The following is a 22,613-nucleotide window of genomic DNA, read 5'->3' on the forward strand; positions in this document are numbered from 1 at the left end:
AGCTACTGTTAAGATGACAAAACTGTGTTGATAGTTTAGGCACATACTTTGATTAATTGTGTTGCTGTTTGTTTGAAATATAATAAACTACATTTTTGATTCAAAATCGGACATTTCATATTTAATGACCTAATAATTTACTAATAATCTTAAAAATTTATCCTTAAAGTTATAAGTAAATTTAGAGTACTTGAGAAATATACTCCTCCTTCCTGTTCAGCTAACATTGTTTTCCTTTCTTTGAGTCCCACCTTCTCTATGAATCAATCTCTGTTTAAACCTCTTGAAAAGCAGAAGGAAAAGCATATTGTTATATATTCCTGCTGTGTACCAGGCATTGTACTTAGAACTTCATATATACATTTTATTTACTCCTTTTAAGAGCCCTGAGAGATTAGTAGTGTTATCCTTGTTTTATTGAGGAAACTGAGGGTTGGCGAGATTAAGGAATTTGTCTCACGGTTACACAGTAATGTGACGTAGCTAACTGAACCCTAATGTGTTTGACTCTAAAGCCCAAACTCTGTTGCTTTTCAGTTCAAACACTTCTGTTTGAAACTCAAGATTGAACACTTTAAATCTTAATCTATATTTTTTGTGGATTTAAAAAAAATTGCACTAATAGGCAGTTTCTTGTTATTTATTGAGTGGTTGAAGGTCTTACCATATGTGTTTGTGAATATGAATTTTCTGAGAAAGCAGCCCTTAGTTTGTATTTGTATAACTTGTGAATTATGTTCTCAAACCTAGGGAAGATTGAACATAAAGAGCTGTTTTAGGAGATTGCTCAGGGCTGAAGTTGCAGTTGTGTGTTTGATGTCTTGAGGAAGACTATTTTGGTTCCTAGTGTATAGTTAATTGAAGAAATGGATAATACATGAAAAAGGGAGAGTGAGTTTTTTTATTATGCCATTTCCTTGAAAATGGTCCTTTCTACTACAATGAAAGAAAAAAGAGTTTATTGTAGTTTATTCAAACCCTTAGTCAAGTTGAGTTTATAAAGAATATGCAGTTTCTTTCATGGTAGTTCTTGTTTAAATAATTCAGAGAGGTGCAACTGAGGTGGATGGGAGGAGAACAATCTTGGCAGTTGCCCTGATCCACCGCCCTGCCATGATCATGTTCAGGTGGTAGGCACAATTAGAGGAGCTAAAATTCCATTCACTCAAGAAGTTTAGTTAGCTTGATCAGATTTCTATGGAATGTGTAAGAGCTTTTTATAGTCTGAATGACCTGTGATCCAAGATTTGGTGAGAGCAGAGCAGAGGAGAAAGCAGCAGCGTATTGAAGTTTCTTCTGTAACAGTTCCTAAGTCTAAAATTTTTCTGATCAAATTAAACAGTTTAAGACATACTATGTGCATGATTTTTAGCCTCCCTTTTCGCCCCAGCCCTGGGTGTGTTTTGAAACAATTCAATTAGCCATTTTCCCTCTTGGACACTTGCATTAGTAGCTGGTGATTTTCTATTCTTTTTTTCAAGCATCTATCAGTAGAAATTTATCAGTTTGGGGCACCTAGTTCTTAGCTCAGAACCTACATTAAGTAATGATACTAGACTTGCTAGTTGAGTTACTCTGACTGTAAGACTTTTCCTTAAAGCCTTTCTGAGCATTGCGAACCTGAGACTAAAATGGGCTTCATATTCCCTACAAACTTACCTCCTGCAGTGCTCCAGTGTGAACCCTTTTGATCACTCGAAAAGATTTGATAACATTGGCTGCCTTTTCTTGGAAACTCTTCTTTTGGCTTTGGTGACATTTAAAATGGCTACCATTTACTGAATGCTTAACTCTGTGCCACGGATCTCTCTATCTCATCTCATTTCATTCTCATGACAACTTTATCAGATGAGTAGTTTTATCTTTATTTTACACATAAGAAAATATAGGTTCGAAGGTACTCTGATTACCTTTAGATAGGTTACTGTAATTAACTTGCCCAAGGCTTTGCCAGTGAAGCTGCTCATAGCAATAGTGGGAGACTTTGCCACACTGCCACCTCCGCTACTGCTCTGAGCAAACTCGCATGTGAAGTCTGCTTAAGCTGCTACTAAGACCACTTTGGATCTCAGGATCTACCCTCTTCCAAGAGAAGGCCTAAATCACCATGCCTCACATCCTTGTTCATTTCAGTCACTACGGGACATCTTGTCATCCATTATCTTCCTAATACTTACGCCTTTACCGCTCTCTTCATCCTCTCAGCTGATTCAGTCTCCCCAAACTCTTCCACTGTGTTCTCTACATTATCAGCAAATCCCCTTGGAGTGTCAGCTTCTAGCAGCAAGATCTAATTATGGGGTGACAGTGTTGTTAGTATTGGCACTTGGTATCCAGAACTATAATGGTGCAAACCAAGCTGGAGCATCTCCTGCTTGGCATTAGCGATCACACTTTTGCCAAGCCAATTCTGTAATTTTGGGTGGTGTTTTTAACTGTGTAGTTCTGAAGCAAGTTCTTCACTTTGAAAGATATCTCATAACCTTTCTGTAAATTCTTTTCCTTCCTTCCTTCCTTCCTTTTCCTTTCTTTTCTTTCTTTTTTTTTCTGAGACAGAGTCTTGCTGTCACCCAGGCTGGAGTGCAGTGGCCTCATCACAATTCATTGCAACCTCAAACTCCTAGGCTCAAGTGATCCTCCTGCCTTGGCCTCCCAGAGTGTTGGGATTACAGGCATGAGCCACCGAGCCTGGCCTGTAAATTCTTTTTCTGTTTAATTCAACCAGAGTTGACTTCTACTGCTTGTAGAACCAGTGATGCACTGGTTAAACTATCTATCCATCCTCTTAGTTGCCTGCATCCATGGAGCTGAGAGTTGCTAGAGAAAATCAGCAAATCAGGCAGATCAATGTCACTATAAATTCATAATCATCAATCCCATATGCATAATCAGCATTACCTAGCAATGTTATACATTTCTCTGGTTCACTTTCCTGCTCACTGCAAATGACTGTTTCATAGGATCTCTATTTCTAATCTATGTGTTCTCTTTTAACCAGTTATAGGCCTTATGCTTCATTATATAATAAAAACAGAAGTCATCAAATGGGAATTCCTTCATCTTTGTACCTCCCAAATCTACAAACCTATCTGCATCTGGGACTCATCTTTTTCTTTTTCCCTCCTGTTACCATAGAAGAAATGTCCTTCATTTAATCAAAGACCAGTCCCTTCACAGGTATTGTAATCATATTCTCTCCTGTTTTCTTAAAGAACTTCTTCCTTTGGTTATTTTCTGTTTTTACCATTAATAGATCCTTTCCTTCAGTGTTCAAACATGCTCTGCCATCTTCCCTTTTGAAAACCTTATCCTTCAACCTGCATGTTTTCTGCTACTACCTTTTTTTTTGAGACAGAGTCTCACTCTGTTGCCCAGGCTAGAGTGAGTGCCGTGGCATCAGCCTAGCTCACAGCAACCTCAAACTCCTGAGCTCAAGGGATCCTCCTGTCTCAGCCTCCCGAGTAGCTGGGACTACAGGCATGTGCCACCATGCCCGGCTAATTTTTTCTATATATATTTTTAGCTGTCTATATAATTTCTTTCTATTTTTAGTAGAGATGGGGTCTCGCTCTTGCTCAGGCTGGTCTCGAACTCCTGAGCTCAAACGATCCGCCCACCTCGGCCTCCCAGAGTGCTAGGATTACAGGCGTGAGCCACCGCGCCCGGCCTGCTACTACCTTTCTACTCTCTTTCACAGACAAGTTTCCTAAAGGAGTTTGCTGTACATATGTACACTTTTTTTCCCCTCACCAACTCCTTAACCCATTCCTACTGTGATACTCTGACCAAAACCAAACCACTTTGCCAAAGTTGTTAATGATTGGGAAACACAGTTGTCTGTTTTTTCAGTCCTCATCTTACTAGATCTGTTAATAGCATTTGACACCAACTCCTTATGAAACAGTCTCCTCCCTTGGCTTCTATGACATCGCTCTTTATTAGTTTCTATCTTATTTCTCTGGCTGCTCCTTCTCAGTCTTCTTTGTTGGCTCTTTCTCCCTGGTCTTGGGCCCTCTCTCATTGTGTTTTCTCTCAGAGTCATCCATACCATTCCTATACCTGTAAGTATCATCTACATGTCAACAACTCCCAAAATTATTTCTTTAGCGAAGACCCCTTTTCTGATTGCCAATCTTATATGACTGCCTACTTTCAATAGGACTTCAAAACTTTCATGTCCAAAACTGAATTTTTTGTCTAATTCCCAAAATACGTTGTCCTTATTTTCTTCATATCAATTAAATGACACTTTCATTATTTTTTCTTTTCTTTAAATAAATGTTTTTAATTATACCAGTAATACTTGAATGTGATCTTGTAAAATAATTCAGTCTAATAAAGCAGAAGTTCTTCCTTGGCCCTCAGACAGTCTCATTCCCCTTATCAGAGGTGACCTCTACTATCAATCCGTTTATTGTTCTAGACCTTTTTCTATGAATTTACACTCATATTAGTACATAGGGAAATTTATATTTTTATAATAATTTGTATATAAATAAATGCATACTCTATTTATAGTGCAGGTTCATTTTTTGCTTAATGTCATGTCTTGGAGCTCTTTCTGTATCAATACATATAGATCTATCTCATTCTTTTTAACCGTTGAATTAATTTCCAAAGTTTATATTATTATTATACCATTCTGTTGATGCACATTTTACTTTTTTAAGTTAACTTTTTTTTCTTTCCTTATAAACAGTGCTGTAGTAACTATATGCATTCATTTTGTGTACCTGTAGAAGCATTTCTCTAGAATAGATATATAAAATTAGAATTTTTGGGTTAAAAAAGTATACATATTTTAGACATAATGCATAATGTCATGTTGTCTTGAAAAAGGTAGTACTGTTTTACATATCAGCTAACTGTATACAAGACAATCCTTTCTCCACACCTTCACCAATATTGGATGCTTTTACATCTTTGGGGAAAATATTTTATTGGTCTTTTTATTTGTATTCTCCTGCTTATAATGGAACTGAGTATTTTTATGCATATATTCACAATTTATATTTTTCTTATACTAGTATTAATCAACAAATTATTTATTGAGTGATTACCATGTGCCAAGTGCTGGGGATACAGCAATGAACAAAGATAAAAATCTATACTCTCCTATTGGATTGTTTTTTTCATGTTTGGAGGAATTCTTTATATATTCTAGATATTAATTCTTTGTATATATGTTGCAATTATTTTTTCCTACTTCATTTCTTGTTTCTTGTAACTCTGTTTACAAAGTTTTCAAGGTTTTTATGTACTTAAGATTTACCAGTATTTCCTTTTTGACTTAAACATTTTTTGTCTTAAAATGGCTTCTCCTACCCTAAGTATTTAAACAAATTCTCCTATATTTTCTTCAACTGGTTCCCCCCCCGCCAAGAGCTAGAATCTTCAGCTGTTTTTATGGTTAGTGTTTATTATATTTTGGTCTTCGGTCCATCTAGAATTTTTGTTTGTAATGTAAAATAGAGACAATTTGTAATAGAGATAGCTCTGTTTGTCCCCAAATAAAATGCAATATTTTACCTTTTTATAGTTTGTTCTCTGATTGTTTCTTTCTCTTTAACTTGTCCTTCTTAACTGTTTTCTTTCTTAACTTTTAGCTATACATGTAGAAGGAGCTTTCGATTGAAGACTATTTATTAACTCAAGTATGACACTAAAAATTATCATCCCGGATCTACTAATATAGTGTTTATAATGAGTTATTTATAGAAACACTTGCTATTTTAGCAAATTTTTCTTAGTATTTAGTTAATATAGAGTACTTTACATTTTGAAAGAAATTGGAACCTCAGTGGTATCTCAAATATATAACATATCCTATGCAACAGTGGTCTACACAGGAACTCATCTTGTGTGGTTATACTAAGATAGAAAAATGTGGTGCTGTGTGGTCCTTTTCCAAAATGACACCTAATTTTTTTTTTTTTTCTTTAAAGGCATTGTCACAAATTGAGTATGTGTGATGATGCTGTAGGAAGAAAACTTTTTGCTTTGGTGAGGTAATTGTGTGCACCTACCTTTCAAAAAGTTGAAACTCCTTCAAGTTAAAGAGGAATTTTTCCTGGAAGTTGAATAAAGGTTCTTTTTCACCAAAGCTTTGTTGGACAAAGCTCGACTGAGTCTAGTCTTGGATCACTCTGTGCTTTGGGAGACGGAAATGGAATAGGAAAGTTTGCTACATCAATTCATGACTGTTGTTTCTATAAGATAGAAAAGATGATTGGTCTAATGCTATTTTCTTTTTAGGGCCTATGCTGAACTGTATAAGACAAATAACTTTACTTCTACTTGATACTTGTGTAATAATCTCCTTAATACATTGTGAGCTTCTTTTGTGCATAAACCATTTATCTGTTGGGTGCCAAACACTGCGAAGTACTAGAGTTATAAAACCAGCAAGATGCCATTCTTGCCCTCAAGGAGAGGGTAGGGAATGTAGATATAGAAATAAAAAACCACAGTCTAGTTTGATATGAGCAATACTGGAAGCAGTACTTATAGTTTGAAGAGGTCAGCATTGAAATTGAGATGTATCACCTTAGGAAAACTAGTTGGTTGTCCAGCTAAGAGGTTTCACAATGTATCAGAACCTTTGTGAGGTTTCCTTATTCCAGCTGTACAAGTCCAGAAAATCACATTTTTAGTACACCTAGAGATCATTTACTTCTTAGGACTGGTTCATGCAAACCAAACTCAAAGGAGATTCATATTTAAAACAAAACGATAATGCGTAGTTTACAGTCAGATAATCTGATATACGTGTAAGTCAGAGGATACTCTGGAAAATCTACATGGGAAGTCTAATTATAGTTAGAGGCATTTTATTAAGTTTGGAATCATTTAAATCCTTGCTACTCAAACCAGAAGCATTGGTTATCACCTGGAAGCTTAGAAATGAACGATCTCAGGCAACTGTGGTTCTGTACTAGTGTATACCTACCAAAACCTCAATTTTTTACTCATTGTTTAGTAGATGTTGGCTTAGCACTTAGTCTCATTTCATGTTTCTCTTTCATGAAACCTCAGAGAAGCAAGAAAATAATTTTAGGGTTTTATGGAAGGCTAATAAAACTTGTTTTAAGACTTATAATAAAATACTTGATAGACACAGAGACATAGAAATACAGGCACATATATACAAAGATAGAGACAGACACACAGACTCAGAGAGACAGACATATAGACTTCCTGTACACACAGATCCCCCCCATATACATACATAGAACAGAACCCCCCAAGAATCCTCTACTTTGTCCCTTCCCACACAGAGACCCCCCCCCACACACACAGAGAACCCCAGGCCTTTCCACAGAGTCCCCTAGGTGCATCCACAGAGATACCCCACAGAGACCACACACCGTGAGGCCCTCCCACACTCAAAAACATAGACTCCCACAGAGGGAGATATATACACACAGACACACAAACTGACAGTCAACAGGTAATGCTTAAAACTGAGATTTTCATAGAACTTGAGTAGTGTTTTCCATAGTTATTTTGAGGAGAAGGGATGAGTATTCTCCCTGAGGTACTTTTAACTGAGCCAGAAAATGAAGCAAAACAGATGGGCTGCCATTGAGTTTACAGAACAGTGAATGCTACAAAGCCAGTGTTATTTGAATTCTTGTTTCTGGAACTGCTTGTTCCTGGGCATCATTTTCAGTTTGATGTACTCATCATGCTTGGTTGGGAAGTCATTTTTCCCTTATTTCTGTCAGGAGCTCACATCCTAGATTGCTGGTTAAGCAGAGTTCCATGCTCAGTTCCCCTTGGCACTAATTATCGCACTCCTTTGGTGCTATCTGAGTCACATAAATCTGTCCAGGATTGGAAGATCCAGAAACATTGCACCTATGGGGAGGAACTCATACTAGTCCTCTGTGGGTGTGTGGGAGTGAGGTTGTAGAAATAATGTGTTTCCTTGTTTTGTTTTGTTTTTTTTAGAGAGAGGAGTCTCGCTGTGTTGCCCAGGCTGGACTCAAACTCCTGGACTCAAGCTGTCCTGCCTCAGCCTTCCGAGTAGCTGGGACTATAGGCACACACCACTACTCCTGGCTAAGATTATGTTAAGAGATATAATTTTGTTTTTTTTACCTTTTGAATCATTCATGGTATAGGTTTGCACGGCAAGCTGTGATGGAACTTAAGACTGACTTAGGGGAATTATTTAGTTGTAAGTGAAAAGATTTTAAAACTACACTGATGTGGGCAGGGAATGGCACATTGGATTGTGTTGGTGGATAGAGATATCACTGGTAGCTACATAGCCAGATGTTTTAGTGCCTCAAGCAGCATTTTGTGAGAAGTATTTTATTAGGAAAAAGGAGATTTAACACATACAGCATGTTTGTGTGGGTGAATACTTGAAGGTTGCTATCATACCAAGGGAGCTAGATACCAGAGACATTAGTAGAATAATTTTACAAATGTAGGTTCCAAAGAGATAAATATTTTTCTCTTGCTGTCTGGTACATGGATATGTATTCATTTGACCAAAAGCCTGTTTAAAAAATTTTATTTCAAACATACGGAAGAGTTCTGAGAAAATTGTACTCCCTGTCCAATTTAACAAATGTTATTATTTTTGTTTGTTTGTTTGTTTGTTTGTTTTAAAAAGGGTCTTACTCTGTCTGGAGTGCAGTGGCACAATCTTAGCTCATGCAAACTTGAACTCCTGGGCTCAAACAATCCTCCTGCCTCAGGCTTCTGAGTAGCTGTGACAACAGAGCTGGGGCCCTCTTTTATAAGGGTACTAATCCCATTTATGAGGGTTCTACCCTCATGACCCAATCACCTCCCTCCCAAAGTCTTCACCTCCAAATACCATGACATTGGGGATTAGGTTTCAACATAGAAATTTCATTTATTGTAAAGATGGTGTCTCGCTCTTGCTCAGGCTGGTCTTGAACTCCTGACCTCAGTTGATCTTCTTGCCTTGGCCTCCCAGAGTGCTAGGATTACAGGCGTGAGCCACCTTGCCTGGCCTATAACAGGTGAATTTTATACTATGTAAATTTTTATCTCAATAAAGCTGTTTAAAATAAAGAATATACTAGAAGGAATTTACTCAACCAAAATATCAGAGTTGTTAGAAAGTTCTAGCAGTTAAAAAAGTGTGGAATTGTTAAAGAGATTGACAAAGAGGCCGGTGAAACAAAAGGGAGAATCCAGAAACAGTATGAATATGAGGCATAAGAAAGTAGAATTATATATTACCATGGATTCAATGTGTCTCCTACAGAATTTCTGTTTTGATCTGAGGTTGATTGAATCCATGGATGTGGAACCCTCAGAGACAGAGGGCTGATTGTTGAAATTAGGTAGTCTAAGTCCTGGGCAGTATTTTGTTCTTTTTTCAAAATTATTTTGGGTATCCCAGGTCCTTTAAATTTCCATATAAATTTTAGGATATGCTTGTCAACTTCTACAAAAAAGCTCATCAGGATTTTGATAGGTATTGCATTGAACCTATAGGTCAATTTGGCTGAATTCCCGTCTTAATGATATTTTGAGATTTCCAGTACATGAACATGGAATGTCTCTCTTTTCTAATTGCTCTTTAGCAATGGTTCGTGTTAATAATAATACTTTACAGTGTGTACGGGCCTAGCATTTCTTTTATTAAATTTACTTCTAAGTATTTTATTTTTTCTGATACTATTGTGAATGGAATTATTTTCTTAAGTTTACCTTCAGATTGTTTATTGTAAGTATATAGAAAAACAATTGATTTTTTTAATTGTGGTTAAGTTTATATGACATTTATGATTTCAACCATTTTAAAGTATACAATTCATTAGCATTAAGTACATTCACAATGTTATATAACCATCACCACTATCTATACACAAAACTTGTTCATTGTCCCCAACAAAAACTATATCTATTAAACAATAGGAAAAGGAGTTATTGTTTTTCCCCCTACCTCCAGGCCTTGGAAACCTCTATTCTATTTTCCATTTGTATGAATTTGCCTATTCTGGGAATTTTATGTAAGTGAAACCATACAATATTTGTTCTTTTGTATCTGGCTTATTTTACTTAAAGTTCTCAAAGTCCATTCATGTTGTAGCATGTATCAGAATTTCTTTTTATATTTTTTCTTTTTTTAATTTTCTTTTGTTTTTAATCTATTTGCTTTTTTAAAACTCTTCCCTTACAGAATTTCATTCCTTATTATGGCTGAATAATATTATTATTATATTGTTTATCCATTTATCTATTGATTGACATTTGGGTTGTTTCTATCTTTTGGCTATTGTGAATAATGCTGCTATGAACATTGGTGTGCAAATTATCTGTTCGAGTTCCTGCTTTCAGGTTTTTTTGGTGTATACCTAGGAGTGGAGTTGGTTGATTACAATTGATATCATATGTTGATTTTGTATTCTGCAACTTTGTTAAAGTTATTACTCTAGTAGTTTTTTGGAGATGCTTTAGGGTTTTCTTCATACAGGATCATGTCCTCTACAAATGACCGTTTTACTTCTTGTCCAATGTGTATGCCTTTAATTTCTTTTTCTTTTCATATTGCACTGTCTAGATCCTCCAGTACAATGTTGAATAGAAGCAGCAAGAATAGACATCCTTGCCCTGTTGCTGATTTTAGAGGAAAAGTATTCAGTCTTTTATCATTAAGTATAATCTTAGCCGATAGAAAGACAAATTTCTCCTAATATATATACATATATTTTTTAATTTATTTCATCTTATCATGGGGGATACAGAATTTCAGGTTACATACGTTGCCCATGTACCGCCTGTTCTCCCAAGTCAAAGCTCCAGGTATGTCTGTTCCCCAGACAGTGCGCGTTGCACCCATCATGTAGGTATATATCCCTCCCCTCCCCACCCCCCCTTCCCGAGTCAGCACCTTCAAGCGTGACCATTCCCCAAACGGTGCACAATGCACTCATTATTAGGGTGTATGCCTAATATATTTTTTGACTGATTAAGGGACTGGACAAATTGGCATGTGTTAGTGAATATCCCCTCTTGACATTTATACTTCTCTTAGGTGTAAGATTAACAATCTTTTTCTTTCTTGTAGAATGGGGTTTATGATACTCTGTATATTTCCACGTTTGAGAGATTTAATTTTTGAATGAGTAATCTGAATTGGTAGTTCATAGTCTATCTGCCCACGTATAAGTCTAGGATATCTAGATTACACCCAAAACAGTGATGCCTTTATATTCCCTAATGCTGTTTTAAAGTTTGTTTGTTTGTTTATTTAATTTTTAGATACAGGGTCTTGCTCTGTTGCCCAGGCTGGAGTGCAGTGGCACAATCATAGTTCACTGCAATCTCAAAGCCTCAGCCTCCTCAGTAGCTAGGAGTATAGGTGCCTGCCACTATGCCCAGCTATTTTTTTAAATTTTTTAGAGATGAGGTCTTACTATGTTGCCCAGGCTGGTCATGAACTGATATTTTCTTTTAAAGTAAAATATATTAATATGTAGTTGTGAGTTATTAATATATGTAGTTTATTTTATAGTCCAAACCTGTTGTTTCATCTCTTCCCATGAGATCCCCAAGCAGCATCCTTCTCCTTTTGGATGGAATCAGTGAGGTTTACTTTGATTGGGAAGTCTGTGTGTGATATTTCGATTAAGTGCCTTATCCCTTAAACTGTAAACTCCAGAAGGACTGAGACCATGTCTTTCTTGTTCACTGTATTGTTAGAATGTAGCAGATAGTAAGGATTTTAATGAAAGAATGATTAAATCCGTCTGTTTTATGAGACTTGTATGAAGAGGAGTAATTAGTGCAAATTGGCATTGTTTTAGGATGAATTTTTATTCTCTAAATTCTCAAAGCATTTCAGAGTAGGGATTGTTGTCTCTTTAGCTTAAATAGGAATTTTCTTCCAGTTTCTTCATAGTAATTAAGATAAATGCTACCAAGTTTATTATTTTCTTACATATATGCATTTAAAAAATTTGAAACACATTCTCCCTCCTTTATAGTTTGGTAGAATCAAAGTAAATCTATGTTATATTTCTGCCAATTAGTCAAACTATTTTCATGTCATTTCTCAAAGATTCTAAGCTTAGACAGTTATGACTAATTTGGGTAATTTTGTAGGAATCTACTTTCATAATTAACTGTAAACCTTTGGGATAACTAGTTGTCAAAAAGGGACGGTGATGAGTCTCATGTAGGAAGTTGATATCTTTTTAGTAAAATGACATTTTTTTTGAAGAGAGGTCAGCATTTGTTAGTTCTGATTGATTAATAAATACATTCTGATTTTAACAGTTCAGTTAGTTTGCTTTGAATAAAGAAATATATTTGGCATTTGAGACCTCTTCTTCTTTTCTCTCTGCTTTGTTGACTAAGACCTTGCCACAACATGATGGAATGTTAGAACTTGCTCATCAGGAGTTAAGCCGAAGTTTTTGGCTCCCAGCCTTGTTCTCTGTCCTTGCACCTCAGTGATTCTTCAGTGAACTTATTAGCTCATAATTTTTTCACCTGTTTTTCTCATACTGCTTGATAATGATAACTCATATAGTTTGATAATGATATCTAAAAGTGATTATTTCTATTTTGAATACACCTACTAATCTGCACAGCCAATCTTAAATTCTTTTTCTGTCACACTGCCTTCTGAGTTAGCATAGCGGCTTATAAATTTTATGGTCTTTAGTATCTTTTTGAGTGAGAATCATTGAGTGAGAATATTTTTCTCCACCCCTTGGTGTAATGTCTTTTAATTGCTTCTGTTTATCTAGCTGATCTGCTTTTTATTCATTACTTGGCTTACTTTTAGTGAATCTTGCGCAATTTAATGGTGGCACATAATAGGTTCTTAATAAATATTTGTGATTATCAAGCTGAGCCCAGACATGGACCATTGATTTATAACGTATTTCTCTCCCTTTAGCAACCCAATTACCTCTGAGCTTTGAATAAACATAACCCTAGATGCAGTCAAATACATGGAGACTCTAGTATTTTTAAGGTTCTTGTATGTAACATTCTTAGGTAGATTTTGTCAGATGGCATTGATTAATGAAGCCTTTGGAAAGAGCCCAAGGATTTTCAGGCTCTCTAGCTAGACAATAACAATAGGAACAGTGTGTAATATATATCAACATGATGATAACTTGGCAGTTCTAAAGTAACACAGGTTTTATTCAAGAGCATCAAGTTAAACCAGTTAAAACTCCTTTGGCTTAAAACCTACCTTGTAGATTTTACTGTTTGGTATACTCTTCTCCAGAATTGTTCCTTAAATATGTAATAGAAATTATGATAAATCTGTATTTCTACTTAAAGATTGGGAGCCTCAGCAGGGGAACTGTTGGTTTAAAAAGGAGGCAAAGGCAATAGGTATTTTGAAACTCGAAGGCTGCTGAAGCTTCTGTCCTAATCTTGAAAAGAAAAGGAAGGGAACCCTAGGAAGGTCAGGACCTTGCCAAGATGTAGCAGAATATCAAAGAATACTCTTTTTAGAGTACTTATAAATATGAATTAGTTCTTACAATAATAGCACTGTGGTAAACAATTATAGTTTACTAATGGCAAGGCCAAATGAAATTCAATTAATGTTTGTTAAATGCCTTTAAGCACTCTACTTAGTGCTTGTCCAAGGCTCTGAGAGCTGTAAGTGTAAAAATCAAAAACTGCATTTTGCCAAGACAGCATCTCAGTTTCTCTGTAAAAAATACTTCCAGAGCTATAAGGTTATGATAAAGAAATATTACTGAGCTGAGATTAGACCATACATGTTTCAAAGTATACTTATTTAGGTTTTCAAGTTTCATGAATTTTCAAAGGAGTAAAAAGAATTACAGAAACAAGTAAAAACTTAATTTACAGTTGTATCTTTTCTGTTTTAAGTATTATGATTTAGACAAATCAAACACAAGGTAAAAAGCCCAACTTGAATTCTTGTTCTATTGTTCTTTAACCAAATGCTTATTTCACTAAGTCATAATATGAGCGCTCGGTTAAGGTATTATGGAATAAGAACTCAAGTTCAGTTTTTAACCTTGTGTTTGAAATGTTAGTATAACATTTAAATGAAGATATCTTATAGATAGTACTGGATTTAGAGTGGAAGCAGGGAGGAGAAAGTCAAGAAATAGCTTTGAAAGTTATCATAAATGATGGTTAATGAGGAAGCCTTGGGTACAAAGCACCATTAATGCAGGAAGAAGAAAAGTGTTGGCAAAATTACATTATTATCCAATAATAACATAATTTTACTGTTGTGTAGCTCTTTATACCTTTCAATCCAATAAAATCCATTAACTTATTTGATACTGAAATAGAATTTGAAATAGACTAGGTAACTTCTTAGTATAACATGTTAATTTCAGAGAAGCTAATATTGCTTTTTCTAAAAACTATGATAAAAAAAATAAAGCCTAGATACTTTACATTGAATTATTTTGTACTTCATTGGTACATTATAAATATTTTTCTAAGAAATAGCAATTTTGCTGAAACTAGAGCCTGGTTTCAATTTTCTGTCTAGGCTTCTTTGTGGCACCATACTACTATAAAACCGTCAGTGCTCATTAATCTGTGGGTCACTTTGGTTTTTTTGAACCTAGTTAAAGGAATGCTATTTACAAGTTTTATTTCAAGAAGGTATAACTTTGTAAATAACCTGAAGGCAACTTTACATAGCAAACCTTCTATTTTCTGAGGCAAAGTCATAGGCCAAGATGGGGAAGAAGAAAAGGGTTCAGAGGTTTGAGAAAAGTGGTGAAAATCATTTATTTATTTATTTAAAATATGGACTGCTTGAAGAATTTGTGTGTCACCCTTGTGCAGGGGCCATGCTAATCTCTGTATCATTCCAGTTTTAGTGTATGCGTTGCTGAAGCAAGCACAGAGTAGTAGTAAAATGCGATGTAGTTTTTTGTGGAGTGTGAGAAAGTGAACTAATTAGAAATGTAGTAGGATTTCTGAATTAATCAGAAAGTGAGGTGGAATTTTCCAGTTACCACATTTAAAAAAGTAAAAAGAAGTAGGTGAAACTGATTTTAATAATATATTGTATTTAACTCAATAAATCCAAACTATTTATCATTTTAACATGTAATCTATAATATAAAAATTGAGATATTGTCCTTTTTTATTTTATACTGAACCTTCAAAATCTCGTGTAATTAAAAATAAATTTTAAGCTACATAGTCACTCTCATATGTTATTTACATGAATATATTACTTTTTTCTAGCAATTCTGAGGGATAAAGCAATTTATTTAGTAGACCTGACTTGATGAACTCCAGGGAAGTTGATGTGAATAAAAAAGAAAGTGAAATCCAGTTAGAAAGAAATTCATTGTAAAAGAGGAGGCAGTGCCAAGACTAAACTTAATACCTGCGTCCCATGTGGACACATCCACATCGCTGAATGAATGAAAGCTGGTCTCTTATAACCCTTCAACTACTTTATTTTTTCTGATTACTTGAAGTAAACTATCTAATTGGAAGTCAATGTGCAATAGTCAGAATGTGTGGAGTAGAAGAAACTTTAGAAAGTAATGTTAGAGTGATAAATTTAAAATTTTAATAGTACATGTAATAGCATAAAATTCAAAAGATATAAAAAGATTATGTCGCAAAAATAAAGCTCTCATCCTCTAGCCACCTGATCAGCCCTCCATAGGGGCAACCAGAATTTTTAGTTTCTTATATATCTTTTTTTTTTTTTAACCCAGTTGATTGGACTAAGTCTTATATATCTTTTAAGAGTAGCCTATACATATACAAGTATATTTTGTATATTTAAAAAATATACAAAAGGTAGCATACTGCATACACCATTCTGTATCTTGCTTTTTTTTTTTATCAACTTAATATATCTTGGGGCTGTTTTGTTGTTTTTAAAGTCTATATAATATTCCATTAGATGGATATACCATAATTTATGTAACCAGTTCACTATTGATGATTGTTTTAAATACTTTGCCCTTACAGTCAGTGCTATAATGAATATCTTTGTAGATGTGTATAGAACACATATGTGAATGCATGTGGAATAAGTTGTTACAAGTGGCATTTCTAGTTCAAAAGGTATTTTTTTATTTTATAAATATTGCCAAATGCAATAGAGGTTATACCAGTTAACACTCCCAAATACTAATGTGTATATAAACTCTTTCTGAAATAGAACTGATTCTCCACACTGAATCTTAGGAGAAAACAAAATTTATAAATAATAAAATTTTTATTGTGGTGTTCTTACTGAAGAGGCATAGACATGATCCTTTTGAGCCACCTCAGAGGAGCCCCATAGGGTTCCAGACTATAGATTGAAAGCACTGGTTCTAATCCAGCTCCCTTTATTTTATGTATGAAAAAGAGAGTTCTGAAGAGGTGATGCTGTTTCTCCAAGACTACCCAAAAAATAGAATAAAGGTGACCTATAGAATCCTCAAATAAGAATAGAAATGGCTCTAAAATTAATACAAAAGTGTTCTGTGTAATGGTTAAACTTCAATTAATGACTTTTTGAGAATCAGACCTTTTTAAAATAACATTTGCTATTTGATATATATATATATATATTTTTTTTGTAAGCTTCATGGTTAGTGGAGGCTTTGGTGTCTAGGCCTTGTTGGAGTAGAATAGGGAACTTGAAAAGTAAGGGAGGAAGTCCTACCTTCCTGTTTCTGACATGATGATGACTGATGTGAAGATTAAACAGGGCCACAACTACCTGAAGAGAATGAGGTGGTACAGGAGCAAAAGGATCTCAAGTGCCTATCCAGTGCCTGGTGTCTAACCATTTTGGAGGGTGGTGCTTAATCAGATTATGCATTATGTATGCCCCATGATCCAGCAGTTTTTTTCCTGGACCTATATCTGAAAGAAATTCTCACACAAGTCCATGAGGGATTGTTTATTGCAGTGTTATTTGTTCTTGTGAAAAGCAATTTTGGTGTCCATACCCTTTCCCCAGTGATGGGTAAAATGTGATACCACAGAGTACCATCAGACAGTTTGACGTAATGGACTAGATGTGCGCTTACTTGGCATCCTGATGAATCTTAAAAACATAGTGCTGAGTAACAACAGAAAGAAACAGAATGAGATATGTAATACAATAGCATTTATATAAAACTTAAAATGTGTGAAAGTGAAACACATTACACAGTTTGCAAGAAAATGGTGTCAACGGAAAAAATGCCAAACTTTGTAAAATAATTTTAAAGAGATTTATTCTGAGCCAAATTTGAGGATCATGACCCGGAGCCACACCCAAGAGGCCTTGAGCAAGTGGATTCGCTGTGGCTGGGTTACAGTTTGGTTTTATACATTTCAGGGAGACAAGGGTTATAGGTAAAGTCATAAATCAATATGTGGGAGGCACACATTGGTTTGGCCCGAAAAGGTGGGCCATCTGGAAGGGGGGGTGGGGAGGCTTACAGATTATAGGTGGGTTTAAAGATTCTTTGGTTTGTAATTGGCTAAAGACATGAAGCTTTGTCTAAAGGCTTGGAATGTTTTAACATAGTTGCTGTTTATCAGAGATAAGCCACCAGACATGTATTTGTTGTGTCAACTGAGGACCTGTAGGTTTGTCTCCCATACCTCAGGCCTGTTAATGGGTTACAAAGGATGTCCCCAAGAAGGGAGGGGGGCATGATAAGGCATGTCTGACCTCCTTCCTCCTGGCAGGCAATTTAGTTTTAGGATATTTCTTTGGCCATGAGGGTGTCCACTCAGTCATCTGGTGGGGGCGAGGTTGGGGGTGGTGAGCCTTAAAATTTTATCTTAGTTCACAATTGTAACATATTCAATACATTACAATGATTGTCTACATTGGGGGTGATGGAAGTGGAGTTAAAAGAGAATAAACAGTAAAAACACATAAATGTGAAACTTCATTTCTCTACTAAGGTGATCTTTGAATCTTTGAAGCATCTATTGGATAACTAGGAGGATACCTACAGACTAGTACCCTGGTGTCTCCTGTTGTTGCTACCTTTGGAAGTAAAATTTCTGATAACAAATTATCATTGGAATATATGTACATATATATATATATAAATATTTTGTTAATTAAGCTATACTTGAAGTGAATGTTGGGGATGCATGGTTCTGAAATCTTGCAGTCTTGCTCTTTTTTTTTTTTTTTTTTTTGCCTGCCTTCTTCCTTCACTTTTTTGGTTACCGTATGTCTGTTTGGTTGTTATTTAAATACTAAATATACTACCTTCATTCATTATTTATGTCTGGTTTAAGTACTACATGTATACCAGCACTACATGTTATCATACTTAGAAGATAATACTTAGTATTAATTCATATGAGAGACATTTCAATGTCTTTTTATATAGTAGCCTTTTCTGATTAGAGCTTGGATTACTAAATACTTGGAATAAAACAGTCACTCCTTTGATCAATTACCTCTTACAAAATATATGTTATTTATCTTGCTTTTCCTACAAGAATCTCTGCTTAGAACAGATACAAATACTGATTCCCAGAGAGTTCCCTGAGATAGCATTAAGATCTTGGGTAGAATGTAGTATAGGAAACAAACAGTCCCTACTTTCAGCAATTTTTGTCGCTAGAACAAAATCCTTTTGTAGGTCATGAACTTCTGAGTAGCCTGAGTTTTGAGTTAGCTTCAATTAAGGTTTTTGGTTGTTGTACTAGTGCCACCCAGGCGCCAGATTAGCCACTGGAGACAGGAGCTGTGATGGAATTAAAGTAACCTTGGCAACCATTATAATGTAAATGAGCCTCCTTGGGAAGGAAGTTGAGAGTGTGGCACTTGTTCGGCATTCCTTTATTACATTTACAACTAGAGCTGGCTAGCATTTTGCTATTTTAAAATCCTGGTTTAGCTGCTCCTTGGACACTATTGAGTCCTGTGTTACTCCAACCTTTGAGTTTTCTGAGAAGCTAACACCATGTTTAAATATGTATATAAAACAAAAAACAAATCTCTGATGTGTTAATCCTTCATACACATTAAGACCTCTTTTTCGTTTATTAACATTACCTTTGTCTCACTGCCTCTGGCACTAACACTGTGCACCAAATCTCTGAAATACAAGGGAAACCACTTAGGTTTTGGGAGAGACAGTGAGGTGTGTAGCTAATATACCCTCATGGCCAAGATTTGGCTTATGGTGGAACAAGTAGTGCCAGGGCTATTCCTTAAGCAGCATAAGAGCGACAAATCTTTGGTCTCAAATCTTAATTTTTTGGTTTAGCCTTTCAGTTTTAACAAATAAAATTTTCTATAAATTTCAGAGTTTTAATACAGGCTTGCTCTTTGTGGACTTAGAGACCAGGTGATTGGAGGGAAGTAATAAAAGTGAAACTAAAGTAATTAGCAAACTGAGGTTGAGCTGCTAAATTAAGTACTGTACTTGTTTACTACCTCCCTAATAAGGGAAGGCTTGTGAGAGAAAAACTTAAGTTTCCTATTCAGGGTTAACCATTGTTATGATGTTGTGCTAGGCAAATAACTTCCCTCAGCCTCAGGTTTTCTCTTTGTAAAGGAAGAGTGAAAACAATAACTCTTTCTATTGTGGGAAAATATTTGCAAAAGGAACTAAAATTTAACTAGTGGTATGGTCAAGAATATCCTTTGATGTAAGATGAAAATTCTAAATTTTAGGTAATATGCCTCAGCTGGGCCTATTCGGCTTGCTCCAGTTAAGGCTTTTACATTTTTTACTTTGATTTTAGGTTTCCTTCCTCCTACTTTACCCCTTTTTTGAGTTGTCATTTAGATCACAACAGATACTCCTGTATAACAGCTGTCTTTGTTGGCTTAGCCGTCAACAGGTGACTTGATCTTGAACTTCAAGTATTTGAGCATTTATTATATGCAAAGCTTGCAATTGTGTGCATAGGGAATAAATATAAAATATATAAAAGCATAATTCCTGCCTTTGAATATAACCATCATTCAAATACTTGTAAACACCTCTGATGTTACTTTTCCTACTCCAGATCTTCTCTTCTCTATGGAAATCATTCCTGGTTCTCTTTCTTCATAAGATTTAGTCTACCAGATCCATTACCACCATCCCAGTTATCCTCTTCTATATCTATTACCTGTAGTCAGTGTCACTTGTAGGAGATCATATTCCGAATTATAATTCTCAGGATGTTGCCTGACCTGTATTGATTTTTTTTCCTTGTTCAGGTCACCACAGTGTTATTGTATTAGCTGTGATTTTCTGTTAGCTTTTTAAGCTGACAACTCACACTGGAGGCTTATCTTGAGCTTGCAGTCAACTAAACTCTCATTTCATCAATGAATGTTAAAATTGATTTCTTACTAGTTGTATATATATTTCTAGGTAAATGCAGTACATTTATCCTTGATAAACTTAGTTTGTATTTTCAGCCCATTGCTTCTATCTGTTCAGATATTTGTGATTTTTTATTATGTCTTTCGAGGTATTATCTAATCTTTATATATAGATTTATATCACCAGCAAAATTTATAAGCTACCATTTAAATCTTCAAGGTGTTGATAAACATCTACTAAAGTAAGGCCAAATACACAGCCCTGTGACGCCCATTAGTTACTTCTATATAGATTTATATTAAGCCATTGATTAATAATTGATCTATAATCTGAAGATGGTTGTTCAACCAATTGTAAACCTATCAACTAGCATAAAAAAACTTTATGTTGATTTCAACAATATGTGTTGGACCTACTCTATGTTGTTTCTCTGATCTCTGAGTCTCATAATTTTATCAAAAGTAAAATTAAGTTAGCATGATTTTTTTTCTTGTGAACCCATTCTGACTTCTTGTGTTCTCTGTACCCCTTCCCTACCCCACCACAGGCTAAGAGAATTTTGCTGGAAATCTTTATTAAACTCTTACTCTATAGTTTCAAGAATCTAGTCTTTTTTCCTTTGAAATTGAGGAAATTAAAATTGAGTTTTCTTGTTTCTAGTCTTCTAGCTTCTCCTCCATTCTTTATGAAAGGTCATGGAGATCTCAGCGTCTTAGGCTATAATTTATATGGTCCTAAAGATTTGAACTTACTAAAAGCTACTGGATGCTTTTTTATCATCTTTTTCTCCTATCCATGCTTCAGTTTCCTCTTAACTATGTGTGTTCTTCTCTTTCCAATGTGGAAAATTACTCTTGATAAAGAAAATGGAAGGAAAATTAGAGTTGAATAGGTTAGATTTTCTTTGTTATTTTTTAATATGATAGAAGGGCCTGTCTCATATTTTTATATGTAAAATATACAATTTATTTTTTCACTGAAAAAAAGGTTATGTTTACGCTTTTTATAAGCTTATATTGATTTTCTGTTATGTGCCAGGCACAGCATTTGATTTGGGGTTCCAAAGATAAATAAGATACGGTCTCTGTTCTCAAAGGTGGGGTCACAATATAGTTGGAGAGATGGACATTTATATAAATATTTACTTTACAGCAAGATAAGAGTGCGTAGAAAATGTTGAAAATCCTAAAGTGGTACTGAGGAAAAGAGCAACCAATTACGTATAAATGGGGCAGGTTCATATGTGCCTCCACAGAGGAAGCTCTGTTTAAATGGTTTCTTTTTTTTTTTTTTGAGACAGAGTCTTGCTTTGTTGCCCAGGCTACAGTGCTGTGGCCTCAGCCTAGCTCACAGCAACCTCAAACTCCTGGGCTCAAGCAATCCTACTGCCTCAGCCTCCCGAGTAGCTGGGACTACAGGCATGCGCCACCATGCCCAGCTAATTTTTCTATATATATTTTTAGCTGTCCATATAATTTCTTTCTATTTTTAGTAGAGACGGGGGTCTCACTCTTGCTCAGGCTGGTCTCGAACTCCTGAGCTCACACAATCCACCCGCCTCGGCCTCCCAGAGTGCTAGTGTTTAAATGGTTTCTTAAAAGCAGTGTTGACATTTCCAGTGGATTGGGGATTGGAGGAATACTTTCTTTTTATGAAGAATAATATCTAATAAAGGGAGGGTAAAGGCCAACATGATGTGTTGAGAAACCTTACAATAATCCAGTATGTTTACAATATGGAATATAAAGGTGAGTCCCAAAAAATGAGGCTGGAGAGATAAGTGGGACCATAACACACAGAGGGCCTTATATACTTTGCTAGAATCTGGACTCCAGGAAGTACAGGAGTGTCACTGAAGGATTTTAAGCAGGGGATGTGATCAAAACCAAGCCAGTCAGAGTCCTTCTTTATGACATACTGTGTAATTCAGTTTTGGCTAGGTTATGTTGTGGTAAAAGACAATCCCCAAATTTCAGTGGCTTACAATAACATGGGTTTATTTTTTGCTCATGCTGCATATCCCTTGTGTAGCTCTGTTCCAGGACCCAGGCTGCAGATTCTTCTCCTATCCAGGACATTTCTCTTGTGCTAGAGGGAAATGAGGCATGATAGAACCATACGATTGCTCTGAAAGCTTCTGTTCAGAAGTGGGATATGTCATTTCCTCTTGCTTCCTAACATCATTGGCTAAACCTGGCATCCACAGGCAGGATGTCTAATACTCTACGAGGAAGGATCAGTGAATATTTTGAATAATAATGTAATCTATTTACATGTGTCAATTTTATGTCTTTACTTTCTGGGGTTATGTTGGAGCTGCTGTTGGCTGTGTTCTTAGTGACTTGAAGTAGCCTAAGG

At 35.5% G+C, this 22,613-nt stretch overlaps 1 protein-coding gene and 1 non-coding gene across 5 annotated transcripts in view; one reads left to right on the forward strand and one right to left on the reverse strand.

Moving 5' to 3' along the window:
• The window catches only part of AHCYL2 (adenosylhomocysteinase like 2), a 162,868-nt gene that overhangs the window by 5,505 nt on the left and 134,750 nt on the right, over window positions 1-22,613 (forward strand). The window lies entirely within an intron of this gene.
• Window positions 14,755-14,856, reverse strand: LOC138377678 (U6 spliceosomal RNA). The gene has a single exon (XR_011231843.1). It is a non-coding gene; the product is annotated as a U6 spliceosomal RNA (small nuclear RNA).

This window comes from Eulemur rufifrons, chromosome 29 (assembly GCF_041146395.1).
Source record: "Eulemur rufifrons isolate Redbay chromosome 29, OSU_ERuf_1, whole genome shotgun sequence".
In the NCBI taxonomy this organism is placed as follows: Eukaryota; Metazoa; Chordata; class Mammalia; order Primates; family Lemuridae; genus Eulemur; species Eulemur rufifrons.